General features: G+C 45.4%; 1 protein-coding gene across 9 annotated transcripts in view; it reads left to right on the forward strand.

Moving 5' to 3' along the window:
- The window catches only part of LDLRAD4 (low density lipoprotein receptor class A domain containing 4), a 173,755-nt gene that overhangs the window by 49,496 nt on the left and 109,365 nt on the right, over positions 1-14,894 (forward strand). Inside the window, exon 3 of one of the 9 annotated variants that reach the window (XM_059881063.1) lies at positions 3,821-10,104. The exons of the other annotated variants lie outside the window; for them this stretch is intronic. The gene's annotated coding sequence lies outside the window, so the exon portion shown is untranslated. The remainder of the gene's footprint in view (positions 1-3,820; positions 10,105-14,894) is intronic. 9 annotated transcript variants of the gene reach the window in all.

Here is a 14,894-nt window from a genome sequence, read left to right on the forward strand (position 1 = left end):
GAACTTGATTAGTCATGGCAAAGGCCTTTATAGATGGAGCGAAGTGGTTGGATAGGTTGTGACTCGGGCAGGTGTGGACTTGCTTGGGCGCGCGAGTGGAGGGAGCTGTAGGGACCTGGCTCATATCTGTGGGGCCTTGGCACCTGTCACCTCACCTTAGGTCCAGCCTTTGTTCTCCCAGGGCAGACCCGGCAGACTGGCCTAGTCTCAGTCACAGCTGCTCTGTTCCAGACCTCAGTAGCTCATATCTTAGGATTCCTGGGAGCAGTGAGCACCACGTTCAGTGTAAATGTGGTTTAAGAATCCTGAATTTTAACAAAGCAGTGTTTCTGAGGAATAAAAATGTGTCATCTCATGACCAATGTAATTTTCTCTTCCATTCTTTTTTTAAAAAGTTTATTTTGATTATCTGGCCATGCCATGTCTTAATGGTGGCATGTGGGATCTTTGATCTTCATTGCAGTGCACAAAATCTTCGGCTGTGGCGTGTGGGATCTAGTTCCCTGACCAGGGATGGAACCTGGCCCAGTGCATTGGGAGGACAGACTCTTAGCCCTTGTACCACCAGGGAAGTCCCTCTCTTGCATCCTTAAGCTTACGGTTTTATTTTTGAACACTGTGTTTGTTAGGCTTGAGGTGGACGCGGTGTCCCAAGGAGAGGCAATGTCATAGGGTATTTCCTGTTTACCAGGGAAATATTGCCCCAAAGTCTGTTGGCCTAACTGATTAGGGTACTTCTTAGCCAGTGAGATAAAATTTTGGAAAATGTTCAGTAAAACAAAATTTTCCCTTCTAGGCTACCACAAAAGAAGTGCTCGACGTTGGGTGTTTTAGTTCCGACAGTCCTCATGTATTTGTTGTGTTCCATTAAGGGCTCAACTAGAGACAAGGAAGTGCGGTGAAGTTCAGAAGTTTCCTGGCCTCAGGGCACTGGATGATGGAGTGGATGGAGGAATAATAAGGCATTTCTGAAGCCTAATGTTTTGCTTGGCTTGCGTCTTAGGCATTTCACAAGATATGGCAAACGGTAACAGCAATGTTGGGTGTGAACAAAGTGACCTGGGGGTTGACTGCTGACATTATCCCTGGATGTGTTCTCTGTGTGTATGAGATTCTGTGACGCATAGTCTTTTCCTGTTGCTTTTGCCAACCCCTCAGGGGATCATATGGCTTGAGATGAGTATAGATGATGGAAACTTGAGTTATAAAACATGTTTAGCATCTAGAAATGTCTAGGTTGCTGCTGGGAGGCTCTTGCCACGTGGACAAACCGTAGCTGACCTGTGTGTTGGTGCGTGTGCGTATTATGTCTTAATCAGCAGTAGTTTGAGTCTGGTGTTCTATGGCTTATGTTTCCTCTCCTCCATCTCCGAAGAGATATAGAAATTAAATACATTTAGATATGTGAAGAGAACTACTCATGCAGAAGTTGTGCAAATGCTCAGCATGATTGGAATACTGTTTCACACCAGTCCCTCATTGTGTTACAGAAGAAGAAATGGGAGTACAATTATCTTTTGGTTCACTTTCAGATTAAATCATAACTTTAGGATATTTTTTCTTTTAAAAAGTGACTGCTTCACTAAGAAGTTTTAGATGAATGTCACCTTCCTTCTTCATTTTTTTCACATTGCAAGTGAATTTTCAGGTGTCAGTATTACCTCATTCAGTTCAGTCAGTCAGTCGTGACTGACTTTTTTTGACCCCATGAACTGCAGCACGCCAGGCCTCCCTGTCCATCGGCAACTCCCGGAGTTTACTCAAACTCATGTCCATTGAGTCAGTGATGCTGTCCAACCATCTCATCCTCTGTCATCCCCTTCTCCTCCTGCCTTCATTCTTTCCCAGCATCATGGTCTTTTCCAATGAGTCAGCTCTTTGCATCAGGTGGCCAAAGTATTGGAGTTTCAGCTTCAATATCAGTCCTTCCAATGAATATTCAGGACTGATTTCCTTTAGAATGGACTGGTTGGATTTCCTTGCAGTCCAAGGGACTCTCAAGTCTTCTCCAACACCACAGTTCAAAAGCATCAATTCTTCAGCACTCAGCTTTCTTTATGGTCCAACTCTCACATCCATACATGACTACTGAAAAAACCATAGCTTTGACTAGATGGACCTTTACTTTGTCAGCAAAGTAATGTCTCTGCTTTTTAATATGCTGTCTAGATTGGTCATAGCTTGCCTTCCAAGAAGAAAGCATCTTTTAATTTCATGGCTGCAGTCACCATTTGCAGAGGTTTTGGAGCCCAAGAAAATCAAGTCTGTCACTGTTTCCATTGCTTCTCCATCTGTTTGCCATGAAGTAATGGGATTGAATGCCATGATCTCAGTTTTTTGAATGTTGAGCTTTAAGCCAGCTTTTTCACTCTCCTCTTTTACCTTCATCAAGAGGCTCTTTAGTTCCTCTTCACTTTCTTCCATAAGGGTGGTGTCATCTGCTTATCTGAGGTTATTGATATTTCTCTCAGCAATCTTGATTCCAGCTGTGCTTCATAATCCCCCACCCCAGCGTTTCTCATGATGTACTCTACATATAAGTAATACTCTGTATAATAAGAAAGATGACAATGTACAGCCTTGACGTACTCCTTTTCCTATTTGGAAGCAGTCTGTTGTTCCATGTCCAGTTCTAACTGTTGCTTCCTGACCTGCAAACAGATTTCTCAAGAGGCAGGTCAGGTGGTCTGGTATTCCCATCTCTTTCAGAATTTTCCACAGTTTGTTGTGGTTCACACAGTCAAAGGCTTTGGCATAGTCAATAAAGCAGAAGTAGATATTTTATTAGTCATTGTCATTTGTCCTGATCACCCTTTGAAGCCATTTTTAAAATTTGCTTTTAAACTTTTTTAAAATATTGCATTTTACCTTGCTTTCAGTCCCGGAAAATCATATGTAAATGGCACTGTTTGAAGCTTGTTCCATCCTCCTTAGGGATCTTGGAGGAGTCAGGCCCACAGACTGGGGGCTGGCAGAGTCCTTTAGTACAAGTTCAGTGCTAGCTCTTTCTCAGTTCATGCTGAATTATTTCTGAGGTTTTAATGACAGATTTGTCCTAGTGGCTCTCCTTTTAACCTCTGGCTATTTCATTTTGTATAGTAGGCTGAGGAATATACATGTTAAACGCTAGTTTCGGCCCATCCTGAAAGGGCTAATGTTGGTCAAGGTGACTGTCATTTTGAGGCTGTCAGCTGGGAGCACATCAGGACTAGACCAGAAATGGCTTAAATAGGAAATAATTACGACAAATGGTCTCCTCTTAAAAAAATAATCACTCAATCTGAATACTTAGCAAGAGATTTTTGTCATCAGAAGGATGTCTGTGGTAGTGTTATTAACTCGAGAGGAAGTTAAGTCTTTTTCTTTAGAAATGAGTGACCACAGCAATTGCATATATTCAAAAACTTCCATTACAAATAAGAAAATGGAAGTCAGAGACCTTAGTGACTTGCCTAAGGTCAGAACCTTATGAAGCGGTGGAGTGAACTGGAAACGAGCGCCGTCACTGCAGCCTGTGCCCTTGCAGACCTTGTCCGGCACTGGAAGATGTGGATGAAGCGTGTTACTGGGCCAGGTGAAAATGCTATTTTTAATGATTGCTAGGAAAATTCTGGTTGCACACTTTTTACCATAATTGATATAAGAACAGCCTGCCTTCTTATTTGCCTGCCAGCCCGTTGTTCAGTAAAAATATGTGTAATCTTTTTAGTTTGGTCTTATGAAATAGCCGTGAGATAGTCAGTACTCTCAACAGGGTATAGAAGTGAATTCTGGGGCTTTCCTCGTGGCTCAGTGGTAAAGAATCTGCCTTCCGATTCAGGAGACATGGATTTGATCCCTGATCTGGGAAGATCCCACATGCCTTGGAGCAGCTGAGCTTGTGTGCCACAGCTGCTGAGCCTGCTTTCTAGAGCCTGGGAGCTGCAACTACCGTGGCCGGGCACCCTAGAGCCCATGCTCAGAAACGGGAGAAGCCGCCACGGTGAGAAGCCCACGTACCACAACTGGAGAGTAGCCGCCACTCACCGCAACTAGAGGAAAGCCTACGGAGCAATGAAGACCCAGCACAACCAAATAAATTAATTTTTTAAAAAAAGTGAATTCTGTCAGATTTGTGATTAGTTAGTAGAAAATGCTTAAGAACAAAGAGCATTTTGGTAACTAGAGGGTCAGATTTTAGGGACATGCATAAAAACACTATATATTGTAGTAATCAAGCACAGTAAAAATCAAGCATTTGACTCATAGGTGAACCCTTCTTCCCTTAAATGAGCTGTGCCATCTTGGTCTGCAACTGACGAATCCAACACCAGCGCTTTTTAGGGGAAGTGGCTCTAGCAGACACATCAGGAGTAGTAAAGCCCCCTGGCATCTGGACTCTGTAGGAGCTCAACACGTTTACTCTCCCTGCCCTCAGCACACATGACCTTGTGTGGTATGCCCAACATCCTGGGAAGCTGTGGTGGACCTGGTGGCTGGGGAAACCTGGAGTTTGACCCTCTGTAGACTCATCTCCACCAAGGTGCCCAAGCCCGACCCAGGAAAACCAGCCCCTCCTGTGAATCCCGGGTGTGGGTACAGGGCCGCCTGTAACTGGATTTTACTTAACCTGAAACACAGCTTCCCCTGTCCAGATGGCCTGTATGTGAGCTTATACCTGTAGACGTAGAATGAATTTAAAGGATCAGCTGGCACCTGGAAGGGGTTGGCCCTGTCTGCTTAGTGCATTGGGAGCGGGCTGCGCTGACTTCCAGGTGTGTTAACAGTCTTTGTGTTGTTTCAGGTGATACCTGTTCTTGAATATCGGAAACAAAGGGCATAGCCACTGTTGTTGTTTTTTTTGTTTTTGTTTTCTAATATGTGAATTTCTATGAGGCTGAAAGACTTACCCAGTAGGAGTGAACTCTAATATATACTTTGGTATGTGTGCTTCTCATGATTGTACAGAAAGAGTTTAATTTATGTTTGTGTGAAAGACTGAGCACTACACACGCTGACAAAGGCAGAAATAATAAAGTCAGTTTTAGAACTTCAAGTAACTGTGAAGGCCACTGGTTTCACTTTTTACATTGTATAAAGAAGAAAACCTGAATCCTAGAGAGGCTGAGTGACTGCAGGGTCTTGTAGCCACCAGTCTTGAGGGAGGAGCAGACACAGCTCTCTCCTCCCAGTCCAGGGCTCCTGGTGTCCCTGAGGGGCTGTCCCCCCACCCCCCCCCCACACCACACCGCACCTTGCCAACCCTGCGATTCAGCTCACAGTGGGGGGAGCGGGAGGAGGGGCGTTGTGCTGTGGTGAAGGTGGCCTGCCCCAGTTCATTATGGCAGTAATAGGATGCAGTCAGTTACTTTCACTTAGCAGGATGGTCTCAAAACGAAACTTTGGAATTCTTAAAGCTCAGCTTGCATGAAACAGGGAGTGGGAGCTCTGGAAAGTCTTGTCCCAGCAAGTCCAGGCTCTGGTCCAGAAGTGACCTGTAAGCATAGAGGCTAGAGTTTTTGCCTCCATGTGTCTGTCTGGGAGTGGCGCTGACTAGTGACAGGTCCTGCTTTGTTTTCTTAGGAAATCATAATATAATTAATGGAAAATACCCTTTCACTCATAAACACATAGTTTTTATTTGTAAACAGCATTTTATCTTTTTAACATTTAAAATAATAAAAGCAAGAAAATTTAGATACAAAGGAAAGGGCGGATTTCATTATTGGGCCATTATTCATATAAGGGCCATTATTTCATTATTGTCACATAACCACTATTTTCATTTTTGCACATTTCAGTTTTTTAATATTTCAGAGTCTATAATACATGCTTTCTACAAGGTCATAATCATGGCCTTGAGAAGAGTTCATGGTCTTTGGAGGCAGAAGTACCTGGGTTGGATTATGTGGACTGTCAGTTCCTAGTTCCGCGACCTTGGGCAGGTCCCTTCATTTTGCATTTCAGTTTCTCCATCTGCAGAATGAGGCAAACCTTGAACTCACAGAGGATTCTTGTAAAGTGGAGAGGAGTTGTACCGGAAGTGCCTGGCCTTTGTGGCCTGTCAGGGTGTGCCTTTCACTGCTTAATGTCCTCCCTTTGCATGTGTTTTTTGCTGCCTGATGAGAAAGGAAATGACCACCTTCTTTATAAGATGAGTCCCTACTTCCTGTGGCTGGCCATAGAGAATGTTCACACAGGGAGTTGGGACTGAGTGACTTGGGGCCCTGAGGGTCTCTGCATTTTGGAGGGGCCTTTGCTTTGCTGACCTGTGTTGAGGAGCAGGGGGTGCTATGTCCTTTGGTGTTTTATAGCCTGTGGAAGTCATCCAGCTTTTTCTCTAGCATCCTGTGGAGGACTGAGATGAGTCAGCCCCGGTAAACACGGGGGCCAGATTGAAAGGAAGTACGTGTTCTAGTTACCGACACGTAGTTTCCTGAGCTCCTGAGCCACATGTTGGTGCCTGAACTTCAAGTCTGGTGTCAGGTCTTTACCAGGCCTGTCTGCTGTGTCCAAAGTGATGGACAAGCCTTTCCTTGATTGCTCAGATAAGAAGATGTATGGTGTGGGGTCAGGATTTGGAACCTGGAACTAGAGTGGGACCTATCCTATTTATAGATGCTGACCAGGAGGGCTCCCTAGAGCAGGCATGCAATGGGCCGCACAGGGCACTGTGGTGCCAGAGGCCTGGCATAGCCATGGGGAGCCTGGTCACTGTGGAGGGGCACCTCCTGCTCCTGTTTGGGAGGAGGGGCCTCTGGTCCCCGGATGAGGTAGTGCAGGAGTGGCTTAGCTTTTACAGACAAGACTTGTAGTATTTGTTAACAGGAAGCTGGCATCATGTAAACTCTGGGAGAAGTTCTGGGGAGCTTAGACAAAACCGTGTGATGTTCAGAGCAGTGCCAGTCCCCTCCTGGGGACTCGCTGCTGAGCTGTGGGTCCCTCTTGCTGCTGCCAAACACTGTGTTGAGGCCTGGCTGGGGCACACGCTGGCCAGTCACATGTGATATGAACATGTGTTGTCCCAAATTACACTGTTCTTGAAATTCTGGGGGGAATTTCCTTCTCAAATTCTAGGATGGAATGCTTAGAGTGATGATTTTATATAGCATGTTGGCATTTTAAGTGGTTTGTAGCTTAAAAAAAGGTGGAGCCTGATTTCCTTAGAAAAGTGAAATTAGTTTTCCAAACCCACTGCAGTGAGTGTGAGAACATCCAAGTCGCCCTCATCACGTACTGTACTCCTGCCGTGGGTGTGGAGGGGTGTGTGTGTGGCTGTGGGAGAGGAATGCTGGGCCAGATCCTCTTGCTGGAAGTTAAACACATTTCAGTAGAAGTTGTGGAGCTTTCATGATTAGGGTGTGCCTGTTTGATATCTTAAGGCAAAAACATTAAAATTTTTTTCTTCAGAATTTTGGTTTTAGAACACCTGTTTCTTTCATCATCAAGTTAAGTGGCAGCTGTCCCTCAAAACCTCCATGCTTCAGAGGAAGAGAAAGGCCCCATAACTGACTTCATGGTCCGAGGTGTGTAGGACAGGGACTAGAGCACTCTTGTATCAGACCTGGATTTGAGACTAAAGCCCTCTGTGGTACCACTTTCAGTTTTTACTCCAGAGGCCAGGCTGATGTGATAATTACAAGTGAATTCCAATGAGACATTACAACTTACGGACTCCGGTGGATGCTGTCGGTGATGTCTCTATGTTTTAGGGTCCCAGTGAATGGTGTAGAAACAAAGGCAAGTCCGGTGCCTCTGGGTCCTAGGGGGTGGTGTTCCCCTGGGAGGGGTGGGTTGAAAGACTGCCTGCCTATGTTCACCTGGTGCCTCCATGCTCAAGTGGCTGGCTATGTCTGGAGAGAGGTGCCTGCCTTGCCGGAGTGCATGGAAACAGGAACAGCTGGTGGCAGCCTGTCTGGCTGCTCTGGAGGAATTCTGTCCTCCCAAGGCCTGGCTTCAGGCCCTGGCTTGTCTCAGGAGAGCCAGCAGGTGCCTTCTTCCGGGTGGGGCTTTTTGGGGTGTAGAAGGCAGACTGGTGCTTCTCTTGCCATGCTGGCACCCTTCCTTGCCTGCCCAGCTTCTCGAGGTGGGGCTCGTGGTTTTGGTGGGGACCTGGGAGCCAGAGGGGCAGCTCTGCTCCGATGGCTTTTTGTCCTGAGGACTTGTCTCTGGAGTCAGCCACTAGCGCCATCTAGAGACAGGGCCGTGATGCAGGGGCCGGGCCCTGTCCTGGGTGGCTGCTGCCTGCTGTGGTCAGCTCCCTCCAGACCTGTCCCAGTGAAGGTGCCTAGGACCATCTCTGCTTAGTTTTGGTGCACGTATTTGAGAACTGGCCAGGAGGTGAAAGCTCAAGTGATAGCAGGTTTGAATTTGGTACCATGATTTAATCTTTTTGTTATCAACCACTGTACCCTAGGATTCTCTTGTCGTAGTGACGCTAAGCAGGGTTGTTCAAATAAGTGAAGCAGATGCCGTGTGTCCTGTTTTAACGGAGGATCTTGGCTGCTGGAGTCTCTCTGGAGAACTCCATCTGATCACACCACAGCTGAACACCTCTTCCAGTCAGAGCTGGGTGTGCACGGGTGTGGTGAACTAGGAGCTGGCTGCTAGTTGGAGCTCGGAGACCATCCAGTAATTAGCCGCATGGCTTAGAGCAGCTCACTCCCCAGAGTCTCACAGCGAGCACCTGGAGGCCTCCATATCTTCTCCATTTTTGTGTCCTCAGCAGCCAGACTGTGTGCCTGACTGGAGTGGGTACTCAGCCAGACGTTTGCCAGACAGTAGAGAAGGTGGCAGAGCCCAGAGTGTGGCACTCAGAGGAGTCTGGTCTCAGGAGGGGGCAGGAGAAAAGATTTCTAGTCCATCAGATTTGTAAGTGTTGCCTGTCAAACCCCCTTCTTGGAGATTCTTAATGTACCTTTAGCATACTAGAAGCTCTGAGAAGTTTGGCAGCCGAGAAAACAGTAGTGTTGTTTAACCCAGAATCTCCTTAAACGCGTTTGACCCAAGAACTGTCTCCATTCAACTCCGCTAAGCCTGGGGGAGCTTTTGCTAGACCAGGTGACCTTGAGGGAGACTTCCTTCTGGAACATTCTGGAATTTGAGAGCAGGGGTGGGAGGATGGGACGTATTTAGAGGGGTAATGAGGTGGCAGAAGGTTTGGGGCATGGGTAGGGGGTGGTGGGTTAGTCTCTACACAGGGCTCAGACCCCAAATTCTGCAGTTAAACCTGGTAGGCTCTGCATCCACAGCACAAACGGGGATCTTGGGTGAGGTGTGTATCCCTGGAGCTGAACTCGTGTTGGGGAGGTGTGTGTTTTGTCCTTAGTGAACCAAAGGGCGGTGGACAGAATGACCATGTTTCTGTTGTACTCGTGCCCTTTCTCCTCTTTTCAACAGATTGTGAGTTTCTTGAAGGAAGGAGTCTAAACTCTAAAACTTGCCAGGCACAGTTGCTGCTTATCCACCTGCCGTGGAGTAAATGGTGAAGGTGCTGAGATGCTGTGTGGAAACTTGGCCTCCCTGGCCCCTCCTTTATCCACTAGAGGGCAAATGGGAGGGTCCCCCTCCATCAGCCACACTGGCAGTGGGCTTGGTGATCCCCCACCGCTGTCTCTGGGGATCCATGCCCCCAGATCCCAAGGTTTGTCTCCACCTACTCCCCCTTTCAGATAAGAACATATAAATGTGATTATGTTGAGAAGCTGAAGCATTTGACTAAATCAGATGCTTTTGCCCAGCCCTAGAATAAAGGCTGTAGTTATTTTAACAACAACAGCAAAAATCCTGCAGTCTTCAGCTATTTCTGGAAGTAACTGGTAATTAGCATGCCATTTGTAATTCATTGCCGTCTCCGGCTGTTTGTTTCCTTGTTCCAAAGCAGCCCAGTTTGGGAGACTGGGTTTATTTCATTTGGAAATATGATTTTGTGGCGATCTCCAGAATGGCATCGCGAAATTAATGGTTTTCTGGAGCTGTAGTTTGCCAAACCTGGGGACTCATTTCCAGCAGCCCTGTGGAGGGAAGTGACGGCTTGCTGGGGTGGTATTGACTTTCCAAGAAAAGCGCTAGAAGCAACTGCTTCAGGATGGTTTGATGCTACCTGATTTTCCAGGAGGAGAACAGGTAATTGGGGGCAGATTTAAGAGGCTTCATCATTGAACTTGTTGCAGATTATTCTCTTGTGAAAGGAATGCACATGTATTGTTCTGTGCATCTCTTAATAAAAGGGTTTCGTTATATGGGCGCTGGACTCTAATAGTAAAAGAATTAAAATGGTCCTAGTTCTGTAAGATACGGTGGTAAGAAGAGCTAACTTAGATTGTACAGAGGCCAGGTAGTTGTGCAAAAACTATGGCCTGAACGTGTTGTCAGCAGTAAGAGTTGTTTCTGGGTTTTTAGGTGAAGGTGAACAGTTGAAAGGGTTTGGGTGCAGTTCTGTACTATGGGAGTGGAAATGTAGGCACCTGTATCCAGATGCTCATTGTGGACCCCAAAGCAGAGGTTCTCCCACCAGGGCTGTGGGCAGCTTCCACAGCACCTGGTCTGAGATATCCCGGAGGTCTGGCACAGTGCAGGCTGTGGGCTGGAGCACTAGGGAGAGTGATGGGGAGGGGTTGGGAAGTGGGTGTCTCCCAGAGCCCCTTGGTATAAGGAGGTCAGTAACCCAAGAGGGTTCCGCCCTTTCAGGTTTGCCTGGTGCACACTTAGGAAAAAGTATTCCTTCTTAGTTTCAAAGTATGATATCCAAGAATAATTTATGTTTTCTGAAATTCTTGTCATGGAAACAGACTTGAGGGTAGAGGACTGGCAAACCAACTGTGAGGGGATATTAAGGGTCTCCTGAAGAGGAGGGGTGTAAACGATGTGGGAGACAGGGTCGTCTAAGCTGCAGCTGATACGGAGGTTAAAAACTATTATTATTATTATAGTTTTCATTAGACAGTATCATCCCATGGTTCAAAAATAAAATGAGGTGTCAAAAAGTATTGACTCAGAAGCCTACCCTGTCCACTCTGTACCTGTCCCGTCTTAAAATCACGGTCATTAATTTATTGTGTGTCTTTCTAGAATCATTTCATTCACTTGAAGGACTTGAAAATGTGTTAACCACCACCACCTCTGTGTGTCTAGAAGGTGTCACCCCCATTTTCTGCTTTTTATATTTGACGTGGTTTGGAGATCCTTCACATGAGCACACAAAAAACCTCCTTCTCTCCCCTCCTCTCCTGTTTACAGCTGTCTCGTGTCCCATTTAATAGGTGCTCTGTCATTTATTGATTCATTTCTCTATTGATGAACATGTGGCTTAATTTCATTGTATTGAATTGCGTGCAAAGTGTGCCTTCAGGATAAGTCCCCAGAACTGGAGTTGTCAAGTCAAAGAGCACGTGCATTTGTGGTTTTGGCTGACACTGCCTGTCGCCCTCCGTGGGGGTGGCACCAGCCCTAGGTTAGGGTGCCTGTTCCCCACATCCTCAGGAATAGACCGTGTCGCCACGCGGTTTTGGAGCTTACCAAGCTGGTAGGTGGAAAATGGTATCTAAATGTAGTTTTAATTTATATTTCTATTGTTATGAGTGAGATTGTGTATCTTTCATATGAGTTTTAGTGCTCTCTGTGTATGTAGACTGTTGCACTTTTTTTTTTCTCTCTTGAATTTCTAGGAGCATTTTACATGTTTGAGAAGTAGATTTTGTGATAAAGCTTGTACCTACTGTTTCCAAATTTTTGTCATTTGTCTTTAAACTTTGATTTTTACCAGGCTGAAGGTTTTAATGTTTATGTGATTATATTATCAGTCTTTTCTTTTGTGGCTTCTGGATTTTGTGTTCTTGTTTGGAAGGAATTGACACCACGGCTGTAGAACCACTCTATTGTTTAGAATTAACTGGTTTTAGAGAGTCTATTAGTTTCCCCCAAGTAACACAGGTTATTCGAGTTGTATTTGCCTTTTGTTTCCTGTATACTTTGCTTTTGTCCGCTCTGCTTCACTTTATTTAATATAATAAGAGATCCTTACTGCATTTTTCCAGCTCCCATAATTGGAAAGATACTATAGTTGCCACCTGGAGCAGATATGCTCTCAGTCTGGTGGGTTAAGCTTGTTGGTGTACTGACCTGGAGGCCTCTGAGTGACTGGCCTTGCCCTGCCATGTGTCCTGGTGTGCACGGGCCATATCAATGGGCAGACACCGAGCTCTGCTGGGAAGTGGGCTCTGAATGTGGCTCCAGGGCCTCAGAATGCTGGGAGAGGCTGCCTTGTCCATGATAATCCAATTCCTAGTAGGTTATTATATGTGCATTCTGGTTTCAGTTTTCTTGCCCTTAATTTTTAGATGTGCCAAGTCTTTTGTATTTGTTACTTATAATTTTATTTTTCTCTGTGTGAGTTTACTGAGGACTTGGAAGCTGGTTTGTGGGGATGAGGCCCATAGGACATGGCACCCCATCTCCAGCAGGCTCTCAGCACTCTTACTTTGATGATGTTGTTGTTATTGTTCAGTTGCTAAGTTGTGTCTGACTCTCTGTGACCCCATGGACTGTAGCGTGCCAGGCTCCTATGTCCTCCACTATCTCCTGGAGTTTGCTCAAACTCATGTCCATTGAGTGGGTGATGCTGTCTAACCATCTCATTCTCTATCGTCCCCTTCTCCTTTTGCCCTCAGTCTTTCCTACCATCAGGGTCTTTTCCAGTGAGTCAGCTCTTCTCATCAGGTTGCCAAAGTATTGCAGCTACAGCTTCAGCAACAGTCCTTCCAATGAATATTCAGGACTGATTTCCTTTAGGATTGACTGGTTGGATCTCTTTGCAATCCAAGGGACTCTCAAGAGTCTTCTCTAGCAGCACAATTCAAAAGCATCAGTTCTTCAGCACTCAGACTTATTTATGGTCCAGCTCTCACATCCATACATGAGTGCTGAAAAAACTATGACTTTGACTATATGGACCTTTGTTGGCAAAGTGATGCCTCTGCTTTTTAATACGTTGTCTAGGTTTGTCACAGCTTTTCTTCCAAGGAGCAAGTGTCTTTTAATTTCCTGGCTGTCATCATCGTTCTCAGTGATTTTGGAGCCCAAGGAAATAAAGTCTGTCTCTGTTTCCATTTTTTCCCCATCTGTTTGCCCTGAAGTGATGGGACCGGATGCTTAGTTTTTGAATGTTGAGTTTTAAGTGAGCTTTTTCACTCTCCTGTTTCACCTTCATCAAGAGGCTCTTTAGTTCCTCTTCACTTTCTGTCATTAGTGGTCTCATCTGCATATTTGAGGTATTTGGTGTTTCTCCCTGCAATCTTGATTCCAGCCTGTGAGTAATTCAGCCCAGCATTTCACATAATATACTCTGCATAGAAGTTAAACAAGCAGGGTGAGAGTATATAGCTTTGACGTACTCCTTTCCTAATTTTGAACCAGGCCGTTGTTTAGGGTCCAATTCTAACTATTGCTTCTTCACCCACGTACAGGTTTCTCAGGAGACAGGTAAGGTGGTCTGGTACTCCCATCTCTTTAAGAATTTTCCACAATTTGTTGTGATCCAAGAGCTTCCTTGGTGGCTCTGATGGTAAAGAATCTGCCTGCAGTGCATGATACCTGGGTTTGATCCCTGGGTTGGGAAGATCACCTGGAGAAGGAAATGGCAACCCATTCCTGAAGAATCCTTGGCGGGATACAGTCCATGGGATTATGAAGAGTCAGACATGACTGAGCGACCAACACACAGTTGAAAGCTTTAGCTTAGGCAATGAATCAGAAGTAGATATTTTTCTGGAATTCCCTTGCTTTCTCCATGATTCAACAAATATTGGCAGTTTTGATCTTTAGTTTACCTCTGCCTTTTCTAAACCCAACTTGTACATCTAGAAGTTCTCAGTTCACATACTACTGAAGACTAGCTTGAAGGATTTTGAGCATGACCTTGCAAACATGTGAAATGAGGCCAATTGTACTGTAGTTTGAACATTTTTTTGACACTGCTCTTCTTGGGGATTGGAATGAAAACTGACCTTTTCCAGTCCTTTGGCCACTGCTGAGTTTTCCAAATTTGCTGGCATATTGAGTGCAATACTTTCACAGCATCATCTTTTAGGATTTGAAATAGCTCAGCTGGAATTCTGTCACCTCTCCTAGCTTTGTTTGTAGTAATGCCTCACAAGGCCCACTTGACTTCATACTCCGGGATGTCTGGCTCTCGTTGAGTGACTACACTATGGTTGTCATCCGGGTCATTAAGACCTTTTTTTATTTAGTTTTGTGTATTATTGACATGTTTTCTTAATCTCTTCTGCTTCTGTTAGGTCCTTACTATTTCTCTTCTTTATTGTGTCCATCCTTGCATGAAATGTTCCCTCAATATCTTCAATTTTCTTGAAGAGATCTCTAGTCTTTCCCACTCTATTGTTTTCCTCTGTTTCTTTGGTCTGTTCTTTTGGGGAAGGCCTTCTTATCTCTCCTTGCGATTCCCTGGAAGCCTGTGTTCATTTGGGTATATTTTTTCCAGTCTTCCTCGTCTTTCACTTCTCTTCTTTCCTTAGCTATAGGGTCAGTCAGAAAACTGTTTAGATCTTGACCAGTTATACGGTCTTATGTGGGATCCGTCTTTGTGGAGTAAGCATTTTCTGGGACTTGGAAGATGGGATGAGAGTAGGTCTGAGGGACTCAGGGAGTGATGTGGGAGAGGTGGATTTTGAGATGATTATATTTTAAGAGTGACAAACACCGGTTGGTCTGGTGCCCGCCTTTCTGAAGAATGATCTGTTGAGGACTCAGCCTATACTCCTGGCTTCCTGCCGGCCTGTCCTGGACGCTGTCGTGTCAGTTGTAGTGAGGCTCTTGTTGTAGTTGTCTGTTAGCCTGCGGCTGTTTTAACTGGGTATCATTTAAGCAGATACAGTGATAAAGGTTGTTTCTCATTGTTG

Source organism: Bos taurus, chromosome 24 (assembly GCF_002263795.3).
Source record: "Bos taurus isolate L1 Dominette 01449 registration number 42190680 breed Hereford chromosome 24, ARS-UCD2.0, whole genome shotgun sequence".
Taxonomy (NCBI): Eukaryota; Metazoa; Chordata; class Mammalia; order Artiodactyla; family Bovidae; genus Bos; species Bos taurus.